Genomic DNA, 6,000 nt, shown 5'->3' on the forward strand with positions numbered 1-6,000 from the left:
AAATCCTGGGCTGGGGTGCCGGGCAAAGGCCTGGTAAGTAAATCTCACTTCGATGACTTTTTCGGCAGTGCATGTTCTCTCGAACCTGCCCTGGTCTCTTGTGACCGGTTCATTTCCTCCTCTTGGTCACAAGCCCTTGTTGGCAGCCAGCAGTGACTGCAAGGGGTTCTGCTGTTCATTCTTGCAGGATTTAGGAGAGCCTGGCTGATCCTCAGGAGTTGCCAGAGCTGGAAGACATGGATCTTGTCCTCTCTGCCTCTCTTCCTGTTCCCCTGTCTCTGTCCCTTCCATCCTTCCCATCTTCAAGTTCACTGGGAAAAGAGGGTATGAACAGAGCCTAGAAATCTGTGATTTACCCCCTCTCCACCTCCCTTGTTCTCCTCTATCTAAGCTCATCATTAAACATAGGATATGATGTAAGGACTGCCCCGCTGCTCCATCCAAGCCCTGGAGTCACAGCTGTTGCTGCAGTGCAGTTTTGGTCCCAGTGTTGTTCTCTGTAAGTAATCACAGCTCACACCTTGTGCATCTTCCGATGTTCAGATATTTACACTGTGCAGTAACAATAATATTAAATCCTGTCTAAATTCTGACTGCTTCGGTGAGTGATGGTGCCTGATGAACACAAGGCTGCAGATAGTGTGACTATTGGACTGAGATTGCACGTATATACAACTGACTGCAATGCTCCTTGAGACACTTACAGCAAAATGCAGCTTTCAGGATTTTGAGTCTTCTTATGTTGACCTTAAACCCCAGAACCAGCTGTCTGGTGCGGTGGCTGGAACTTCTCTGGCCCTAGTGTACAAGGGGTTAATCCTCACTCTCACCTTCCATTTCTTCTAGCACTGGGGGAAGGGCACAGTGTACTTGGGTTGCTTAGGAGACGGGGTAGGATGCCTTTGGGAAAATGGGGCTCTGCATCCAGAGGCCAAAGGTCAGGGCTGAGTCCCCCGAGCTGGGCAGTGTCTGTTACAGCAAAATCTTTTACTTTCATGTTGACATTGACCCCAAGGAGAAGCCCTTGCTGACAGTAAGCATTTTTATTTTCTACGGCATCACTCCTCCAGCTTATGCACTAGGCTGGACTAATACTCCTGTTGGCACCTTGGCACCCACAGGCGCTACAGAAGCCCGTCCTGTGTATTTTACAGCTTCATTTCCTAAATATAAACGAGACATCATATTCATGGTCTATGTTTGTAAAGGAGAATTCACTCGATAACCTTAATTTTAAACTAACAGAGCTTTTCTTGTGGAGGGGAGGAGGAGACACTATAAAAGGATCTGGATTTATGGGATCTGATTTGCTCTCATTCCCACTGGTATAAATAGTGACTAGCTCCATTGATGTCCGTGGAGTAACACTGGCAAAATAAAAAAAATTGGTGGAAGTGAGAGGAAGAGAAAACCTATACTTTCTAGCTCAGGCCCTTTATTCACTAGAGGAGTGAAATGTCCATGAGACTATGGCAGAATGCCCATGATTAACTCGTTCCAAAAGGGACATGTACCGGATCCCTTATGACCTCCCTTAGATGTGTTGGCTGCATCTCGCTGGCATTAGCACACTACTAAAAACAGAAATGCAAAATCCACCATCTCTGGGAAATTACAGGGTCCCTAGCATTTAGTTCTCTTTCCAACAGAATTCAAGCAGTGATCTATTTGATTGTGCAGAGATCTGTGTGTCTAGCTCAAAACCGGTAAAGCAGGTATTGCAGATCCCAGCTCTGAATAAATCAGCAATGTGGGAGGATGGTCTGTAGCCCATGTTTGCCTTGTGCTAATTACTACTGTTACAAAGTTCATTAACATAAGTGTGAAACTTTGGTACCAGCAGGGTACAATCCCTAGGGATGTGTTTTGCCTGACTTTAACTGACTCTTGACTTTTTGTAAAATCATCCATCAACGACCTACGCCCCCAGTGGATTTACTCCTGTGTAATCGTGAGAGATTATAAAACGGCCATAGGCTTGATTCTAGACCATATTTTTAAACAGGGTTATAAGTCAGTTTGGCCTCATCCTCCCTAGATGACCAAACGACTTTGAAAACCAGTTGAAATGAGAGGGCAGGGCATTTGTTAAAATATATTTCCTCGAGTGAGCTTAAGCCCAAGCACCTGATCCAACTTCCATTGATATCAGCTGAAAGACTCTCCTTGACTCTAATGGGTGCTGAATAGACTCCCAGTGACCTCTGCTTCCATCAGTGGAAAGGCAGGTGAGCAGGCATATGCCACAATTTTTAAGATCCCTCCACAAACATTGCTGTTTGCTGCAGAATCTCAGCTTTCCTTTTAAATAACATTCTAGCCTTTGTGTTAGCCACACTGGAAACTAACTCCAGACAAACAACAGCTGTGTTATGAATGCTACTCAACCCCACACACCTCAGTGAGGTATGAATTTCAGAGCTTGGTTGGAACCATTTATTATGGATTTTTTAAAACATTTAATTTATAAACATCTGTGATAGTGACACAGAAACATCTTGGGGAAAATCCCATATTTTACTCTTGGCAGGATTCTGCACCAAAAATTAAAAATTCTGCAAAATTCTGAACATTTTATTTGTCAAAATAATGTAATATAATCACATCAGTTTTAATTATTTTGGTAATTTATTTAAACTACAATACAGAAAAAAGTCACAACAACTATTAAGCATTTTCTAAACACATGAAAGTTAAGTTACAAACACTTGGTAACTAATACCTGGATTTTCATTTAAATTACATTACAGAACACAAACAGCCCAAAAAAAGTAGAATGTCATTTTAAATTGCTCAGACTTTCACACATGAAAATCATACAGTTTTGCTCATCATTGTCCTGGACCTGGCTGGGTACTTTGGGAAGTGCTTGCTTCTGATAGTCCTGACATTTTATTAACTGCTTGGTCTGTGTTATCTGCCCTCAAAGTCTTTTTTAATTGTTAAGTAAAATAAATCCTGAGCTGTCATCTAACTCTATTGTGCCACTGGCACAGGAAAAAAGTGAGAAAGCACATAGATCTTCCTAGCTGATTCCCTTACTTTCATTATTAAGGCTTTACATCACTCTGGCAATCTAGGATTCTTAAAACTTTTACAGGTTTTATGCTCCTGGGGGAATTGACTGAGAATGGGAACAGTTAGCTAACAACAGGAACATTAACAATGTTACTGTGTAGGCAGGCAGCTACCTTCTGCCTCAGAGAATGCGATCAGTTAACTAGCAGGCAGGCTGCTACATTTCTGCCTCGGGAACAGAGCCTTCCTCATGCACAACACAAAGCCCTACCTCTCCACGCCCTGCGAGTCACAGTAGCAAGCGAGAGGGACAGAGTCTCAGAGTCTCTCTTGCTTGTTGGCAGGAAGGCATGCACGCCCACCCAGTCCTGCCCCTGATGGTGGTCAACATTTCCCCCACAGGCACATACGTCCAGCTTCCTTCCCCCTGCAGTGATTTGCGTCTCTCAGGCTGCTCCAGGAATACTGGAACAGACGCGCTGGCACATTTCCCCCCACAGATTTCTTTTGCCTTTTTCTGTGGGCGAGGGCACAGAAATATGTGGCCCATGGGCACAATATTCTGTCAGCAGTAATAATATTTAAACAGAACAGCCGTTAATTTTAAGGAGAAATATGAACAAAAAGGACATCATATACAAATGATGTCAGTGGGCCATATTCTGCAATTAGTTTCATGGGTATAACTGCCAAGTAATTACACTAGATTTACACCCTTGCACCTGAGAGTGGAATTTGACCAGTGAGTTTTAATGTTTTTCATTAACTGAATATCTCAAGTACTTTACTATGGCGAGATAAAAGAATGTTCTAATTGACTGAATTAATCACAGGGAAAAGGGCAGACCTTCAGCTGGGGTAAATCAGCAAAGTTCTGCTGCCCTGTAGAGCCACTGATAAAACATCCAGGCACCATAACCGTGTGCTGTCAGCTGAACAGCTGAGATCGCCTAGTTAATCTAACATACACAGCTCTGGAAAAATTCCAGCGACAGTAAAATCACTGTTGAGCACTGATGTCACAAGTTTTAGCAAGCAACTACTTACCCAATAAGCATTTAGCTTCATCCTGAGCCATACATTTCCTCAACCAAAACCATATGGGCTCAATTGTTGCTATGATTGGGGCACAAGGGGGAGTGAAAATCCCATCATGCCCCCGTGCAGCCTCACTGGTACTTGGGTCTGGGAGCACAGCAGTACGGAGATGCTGCGTGCCTGCTACTTCCCCCCAAGAAGTGGGTGGGGAATGGATGAAGCCAGCACAGTTGACTCAAGGACTTGGTGTCAAAAGAGTCCTTCTCTCTCCCCATCAGAGATGAGCAGCTGGAAGATGAAGTGGCACAGCTGGGAGCAACCAGTTAGCTATTTGAATGCTGCCTTTATTAAACAATTATATCAGAAAACTGCCCTCATGGATCATTCTGTCTTTCTGTTCTCTCCTCCCCTTTACTCAAGATGGGCTCTTTGCTCACTCATTCTCCAAATCATTCTCTCACTTCAGAGGCGGGGAGGAGACTGGGATTTGTGCTGACCTGTCATCCTGGGAACTCTCTCTCAATCGCTTCCTTCTGTCAGAGGATGGGCAGGCAGCTGCTTTTTTAAACTGCTGAGACAAGTTCCTGTGCATATCAGCTGACAAAAGGGGGCACTGTCAACTCAAAAGGCCCAAGGAGGCTTGGCTCTGTTACACTAGAACTGTCCAGGAGCCATCCAGTATATAGATCACGCACTTTCTATGAGGGATGTATACAGGCTGCTTCACCTTGGTATCACTAGAGAGTGGTATGCACTTAGACTCGACTCCTGGTGTATTTAGACATTAGTAACAGTGGCTGATAGTCCTGCAGGTTTTTCTAGCTGAGAGGGGGACCTCGTATACCTTGCTGAGGCCTGAAGAGCTGTGTGAAAGCCCTGCACAATGCATGGCAGTTGACCATTTCCCAGAAGGAGCTGCAGAACATGGTGGGGAGAAGGTTGTAGATAATGTGGTTGATGCTCTGGCAGAAGACCCTGGAGATGTAGTGGAAAGTGGATAGATATGATGTTCTCCCCTGGGTGGCAGAACTTCACGCCAGCCTTTTGATGTGGAATGGAGCCCAGCAGATGGTGAACACCACCACCGTGACAAGTGTGAAGAGAGGGAGCTGGGCAGAGAGCTAGAGACGCAAATAGCAGAGCAAAGACAAAGTTTAGTGAGGAATGGCTGATAAACACAAGTGGGGGGCCTGGCTGATAAATGTATGCTTCCGGTAGCTATAGGATACCTGATCCCATAGCTATTAGCTAGCCATTAACAAGCTATCTGAGGTTCCAGAGATTCCCTGGCATTATGATTGGTTAGATGGTTGTAACCATAATCTCACAACGTTTCACAAATTAGAGCCACCAGAAGAACATACATGAGATGAAGGTGGGTCATGAGTTGAATACTGCAGCTGCAATAATCCTTGTTTAAGGGGTTATTATGAAGGCACTGGATAATTTTATGGCCAATGACTTCTCTGATCACTGATACTATGGAAATTTAAGTGAAACCTCACGCTTTAGGGCATATGCTGAGTGCTACAGGAGCCAGGAAGGAATCTCCCTTCCCCGTGTGCACTGCACAACTGACAAGATGCATTATGGAGAGACTGAACTTTCTGCAGAAGCAACAGGGACTAGTGGCTTCTAGTGGCTACATAAGATTCTATCCAAATGAACCCACAGTCTGATGTGATATGATAAATCCTATACTCCAGTGAGCATCTCTGAGAACAAGAATTGACAAGGTGAACATTGACTCATACTGTTTGGGATTAAAGAGAGTTGCCATCAAAGGCGATGCTGCCCATGAGCATCATAACAGGTCACTTCGCTGATACACAGAATGACGATCTGGCCAGTTCCTACAACAACAGCTCTGTACAATGTGTTTTCTGTGTACAGCCTAGGTTTAATTCACTCTGTGAGTAGCACACAGTCAAGCTGGCTTCCTCT

This window comes from Gopherus evgoodei, chromosome 18, assembly GCF_007399415.2.
Source record: "Gopherus evgoodei ecotype Sinaloan lineage chromosome 18, rGopEvg1_v1.p, whole genome shotgun sequence".
Taxonomy (NCBI): Eukaryota; Metazoa; Chordata; order Testudines; family Testudinidae; genus Gopherus; species Gopherus evgoodei.